General features: G+C 43.9%; 1 protein-coding gene across 4 annotated transcripts in view; it reads right to left on the bottom strand.

Annotated features, from left to right (window-relative positions):
- Positions 1–5,452: 5,452 nt before the first annotated feature.
- The window catches only part of LOC307160909 (phosphatase and actin regulator 1), a 72,530-nt gene continuing 71,837 nt past the window's right edge, over positions 5,453–6,145 (bottom strand). For all 4 annotated transcript variants that reach the window (XM_079875248.1, XM_079875249.1, XM_079875245.1 and 1 more), the window contains exon 14: positions 5,453–6,136. The gene's annotated coding sequence lies outside the window, so the exon portion shown is untranslated. The remainder of the gene's footprint in view (positions 6,137–6,145) is intronic.

The following is a 6,145-nucleotide window of genomic DNA, read 5'->3' as shown; positions in this document are numbered from 1 at the left end:
CACATCTCTTTGACCTAGCATACACATAATACATTATAGACTTCTATAATTCAATGTTAGGCTGCATAGATTTGGTCAGCCAGAACCGGGAACACTTCCCATAAATCCTGATGTACTCGTTACATTATGAGAAGAATGGCGTCTACGCTAATTTTAGTGTCTGTGTTTATCCCAAGGTTTTCCCGCAGCCTGCCGGATCCAGGCCGTATCCAGATCCGATGAAGGACCTGCGCCTGGACATGATGACAACGCAGTCCAGAACGCGTATCTACCCCGAAGTGACAAAATAAAATAAAATTCTGTATCAAAATTTATAAGGAAACACCAGTACTTTGTTTAGGCTTGGTTTGTAGGGAATTCCAAACCTGCGCACATATATTCAAACGCACATAACTATAGAACCAATTCTTAATGCGCATGTGAACGCCATCAGCGTTTCTCACAGGATCGCGTTTAAAGTCTGTGTAGAGGGAATGGTGTCGTCTTAGCGGCCCCTAATTTAATAACAAATAATCGTTGCGACGGAAGCAAATCAATCAAAACTAACTTTAGCTGGAAAATAACTTTATTAAAGAACCGCTATAAAGCCAAAACGATCTTACCTTAAATTATACGTTTATCTCTGTAAAGCTGCTTTGAAACAATCTACATTGTTAAAAGCGCTATATAAATGAAGATGACTTGACTCACTCATAAAGACGGTCTTTGTCTCCATCTAATGGTGAAATAATGTGTGTAGCTTCTGTTGCTGTTCACGGTCAGGGACTATTTCTTCCAGCGGAAGGAAGGCTTTTAGTGATTTTACTTCATGAAAGTTGCATAGATACATTTTTTTTGGCTTTAATATATTAAATTTTGTGTGGTAACCGTTTTATAAAAGCAATAAGGTACGAGAGGCTAGTGCTGTATCGTGACTCCGCTTCGTGTCGGGCCGAACAACGCCCTTCAGCCGTACAGCACAGCCTCTACTACCTTATTGCTAACTTATAGCAACTCTTAATTTATAAGCACTGAGAGTTTCCTTCAAAACTCTGCTGTTACTGTAGTCACACCTAGGCTTCCATGTTGAAGCACATCAGCAGGGCACTTACAGACGGCTGGGATTACCATATAGTCTTACAGAAACACATTGAACTCTTACTTGAACTTGTAGAACTGAATCTTTCCTGTACCTCAAACAGTAGAGCGTTGGCGCTTGCAACGCCAAGGTCATGGGTTCGACTCTCAGGGAAAACAAGAACTGATAAGAATGTAAAAATCTGTACCTTGAAATGCAATGTAAGTCGCTTTGGATAAAAGCGTCTGCAAAATGCATAAATGTAAATGAATCGGCTTGATGATGTAGTCCCTTCTCCATCTACACACAGACAGTGTCTGGAGAACAGATCAAGACATTACCACTGCTCTAATAAAGTGGAACTTCTTCACATAGCTTACCGGATTGTATTTCATTACTGTACACGGAAAGGAAAATATAACATATTTGCAATATTCTCTGCTAATAATATTCATGACCTTCATACAGTATTCAAGACACTTACTTCTCGGTCTGTTTCTGTTGGGCTCGCTCCATCTCCCCTTTCTTCCATTTCTCCATGTCTCCCTCAGACACCAACACTAGACACCACCAACACCAACACTAGACACCAACACCAACACCAACAACAACAACAACAGGACACAAGACAACAACAACAACACATACTCTGTGCAAAATGTGTGCATGGTTTACCTGGCGCCTCTCTGAGGACTGATGAGACGTCTTCTTCCGCTTCGGCTAGTCCCTCTGCAAAGACACTTTACTTCACTTATGAAGTGAGGCTCATCTCTTTCAACACGCATGTGAATGATGACACTTCAAACTGAGGAAAAGTACAGAATAATTATACAAACAATCTCCAGCATCAAATTCAACACCTTATGCTCAATAAGGGCACTCAAAATGATCCAGACAGTTTTCTTATATTAGTGAAGATCATAGAATGGTGGTAAAGTTCATGTGAGGTGTATTCTCCCAGCAGGGCTCATGTTGAGCTCGGGCAGAAGCAGCACGTCTGGTGATCGTGCTTCACTCACAAGCTGATATTTTATAGGAAGATAATAATCAACAATACTTTTGCATGCAAATGAAAGTAACTGAAATGTTCACTTCACAGACAAGCCTTCAAACTGTCTGACCTCTGACCTCTGCAAATGTGAGGTTGTTACTCCAGAGCGCCAGCAGAGGGATGGAGAAGGCTCGTGGTTGGCATGTAGGGGTCACAGGGCTGGGTCAGTGTGGAGCTGGGCTGGGGAAGACCTGGACTCGGGTCAGACGGCTCTGCAGGGCCAGACCTGCTCCTCCTCACCACCCTAATCTGAACTGCTTTCCCCATATCTGAAATCAACATATCTGGCAATTATTACATAAAGAAAAGTGCAACCCGTACTTCTCATCACAGCCTAAAAGACAGAAACACATCAGTGAGCATGGGATATGTATTTGTTGTCATAGATAGATAGATAGATAGATAGATAGACAGATAGATAGATAGATAGATAGATAGATAGATACACAGATAGATAGAAAGGTTGGCAGATAGATGGATAGATAGATAGATAGATAGATAGATAGATAGATAGATAGGTTGGCAGATAGATAGATAGATAGATAGATAGATAGATAGATAGATAGATAGATAGATAGATAGATAGATAGATAGATAGATAAAGCCGTAATTTATATGTTAATTATAGACCCAATATAGGCTATGAGTAACATTATTCTAGCCGAAATAAACATGAATTTGATTACATGTCGTTTTTGCCTAAATAACTTGCGAGATGTATGAGTAAGCCAAGTCAACAGTGATTACAACAGTGTTTGGTTTCATTTCTTGATGGTCATGTTCTAGATGACTATACTTGGGCTGTTCAGACGTCGATTACACGTTCACTGACAGCCATAACCGTCATGAGTACTTCACTCGGGTCAGTATGAGTGGCCTATGATAAAGCCTAGCTTCAGTGAAGAGTTAACGAGCATACACAACATAACGGTATGCAACAAGCCTTACTGTCTGTCTTAGTGTGGGAAAGTCTTTTTTACAGACTAACTTTGCGTTTAACTAGAAACCAAATCCCCCATTAGCTTCAGACGTAAATACACTTATTAGCGACGTTAGCATGTAAGCTAACTTAACGATAGGCTAATAACGTAATCGCCTATATTACGTTTACAAACACAATTGCAATTCGGTTATCTCATGTCAACACTCGCAACATTTAAACACATTTCATGTCTTAATTCCCTTGTTAACTAATTCATTACAGTTTAAATGCTCGATTTTTATCATTTTAATAGCCTTAACGTTACCTGCTGTAGGCCTAAACATCAAGCGGGAGGTATCGCAGTGTTGCAGCGTCGTCGAGGGCACATCTGGAGGAGGAGTGTGTATGAGTGTGTGTGTGTCCGCTGGCTCGTCGATCTGCTCTTGCTTGGGTCTGCTGGTCCTCTTCAGGCAGCTCTTGAAGGGTGAGGCTGCAGGAGGAGTGTGTATGAGTGTGTGTGTGTGCGCTGGCTCGTCGATCTGCTCTTGCTTGGGTCTGCTGGTCCTCTTCAGACAGCTCTTGAAGGGCGAGGCTGCAGGAGGGCGGGTTGGCAGTCTTAGGACTCGTGTTTTCATCCAGGCCGCAGCTCTTTGCGCGTATCCGGGTCCAGGTTTAACGAGTAGCTCGTCCCGGGTCTTCTGGACCTGTTGCGAATATCGCACCGGGTTGAGCCGCTGTTCCCAGCCGAGCTCCGCAACAGGCCTTAGGTACACATGGTGGTCCACATTATCAGTGTCGCACCAGTGGACACGCTTCACCGGAGCTTCCTCCTGGGACTCGGAGGCCGGCTCCACAACCGCCTCTTCACGGGCCGTCGGGCGGGTCTCCAGCGCCTGGAGAAGGGCTGACCTGAACGAGCGTTTGGGCTTTTTAACCGTGTTCCTCACATACTCACGCCACTCGTTGTGAAAAACGTTAGGCGTGAGGTGGTCATCGTTGCGGGTCAGTGGATGCGGTGGTGGTTTGATGCAACTGTCCAGCGACCCGAAACGGTTCTTGTGATTCTTAAAATCTCGCGAGCCGGGCAGGTCCAGATAGGTCACCTTCTTTGGGTCGGCTGACTTGGATTCGGGCGTCTCCATCCACTCTTTCCATCGCTTCTCGCCCCAGGGGAAAGGGAAGTACCAGGGATTCGGGTTATCATTTGGGCGGTAGTTTAAGGGATTTGAGCTGTCGAAAACGCCTTCTTTCGATGGTGGTAGGGCATTCAAATGACCAAATAAGAAAAGCGGGTCGGGATCAATAAGCTTCAACAAATTAATCGGTTTATCCCGGTCAATCAGTCTCTCTGGATGTACCGGAAAGTCCGGATCTGTCACATATACCGGGGGCGGACGCATAACGTTACCTTATTGCACAAATCACTGGTGGCGCATTCGACCGGCTCGAGTCTGCGCTGTTTATCCTGTGACGTCACAGAGGCCGCGAGAGTCTCAGGAGCGTTGTACTGACGTCACGCGAGCACGAGGGAAACAGCAGAGCAGAATGATGTCCACCGGTCTGTCCAAATCATTCAAACTGACGCCAGCATTAAAAGGGCAGATTTCACTGCGATAGGGATCGTGATGTACTGGGGTATTAGATTAAAACACATTAACCGCCACACTTACTGTGGTATTTGTAACATAGTAACAACACTTAGGCCTACCATGGTTTTACCACAGTAACTGTGTTAGTAACAGTTTTATTTAAGGAAAAGTGTAGTCACCACCTCTTTTAGTGGATTGTTTTTGTATAACCACAGTTTTACTACAAATACCATGGCTAAACTATTGCCAGTGTTGTAAAACCGTTGCTAATTTGTAGTTGGGTCATTCCTGGTCATTTCTAAATACCTCATCATTATCAAACCTAAAAAAATAAATCATGTTTTGTCATGTCAGGTGGTAATCAGCAAGAAATGCCTTCATTTTTAATCCTCTTCCCTATTTTTTCCCCAAGATATGAACGTGACAAGGTTGAGACTAGTGTGACGGTGTTGAATAACAGAAGGGAGACACCGCCTTCAGTTTTAGATTTGTAATGTTCTTGTGCTCCTCTTTCTGGGTCAGCACTTCTGCATGTACATGAGTCTGGTTTTTTTTTGTTTAATCAAATATCGTGCATTTTTTGTTAGGAAAATATTTTCCACAAGAAAGTTACACAAATAAATAGTTACATTGCCAAAACTACACAGACAGACGCATGTTTTCTATCCGACTTATTTGCATTTGAATACGTCAGCGGTGTTTTAAACTTGATTTAGACATGTTTTAAAGCATGACCAACAGGACACCTGAAAATGTCCCCTCTGCGCCGGGCGGCCCCGCTGGTGAGGCCCCTGTTAGATAGGCAGACGAGTACACACACACACACAGTCGCTGTAAATAAGGTCAGTTTTATTGCTGAATCATGGCTCCCGCGGACAGCTGGTCACATGACGCTGGTCAGGACGGGCGTCACACCCTCGTATAAAGTCATGCAATTTCTACAAAGTCTTCAAAATCACACCACTGTTAAAAAGATGATTCGCTTCCTTAAAAAAAGTCCACTCTTTCCACGTGGGCTCAGTCCGGTGACGGGTGTGTGTTCATCAAACTCTGTGCGCTTCCTGTAGGATTCCTCCAACTCGCTGCAGACGAGGTCCAGCTGGATTCGACTTCCCAGAGACATTCAGTCCCTTCAGGACTTCAGCTTGCCCAGCTCAGGGCTCACACACACACATCAGGAGCACCGCGGCTGTGAACGCGCATGCAGGATCTCAGAGCAATCATATCACTATTACACTCTCTCGAGGGGGAAGTCTTGTTTTCTGAAAGAAAGATCAAACTTAAGTGAAGTTTAAGCACAAATATCTGCCAACGGGAAAACGAGGATTATTCCAACCTTACGGACAGACATCGCTTTCTTATTAGCAGCAAAAACACTTTCTTTATTTTAGAAAACAAGACTTGCTGTCTGAAGTCATTTAGCATGTCGAGGCCATTGGTCTTACTGTAGGACTGCACTGGAAAACAACAAATACTGAAGGAAGAGCAGCTGTTTCTGCAGTGTGTGACACACACATCTCAACCGG

This window comes from Squalius cephalus, assembly GCF_949319135.1.
Source record: "Squalius cephalus genome assembly, chromosome: 7".
Taxonomy (NCBI): Eukaryota; Metazoa; Chordata; class Actinopteri; order Cypriniformes; family Leuciscidae; genus Squalius; species Squalius cephalus.
Note: the sequence above shows the minus strand (reverse complement) of the source record. Positions and strands in the feature narration are given on the sequence as shown.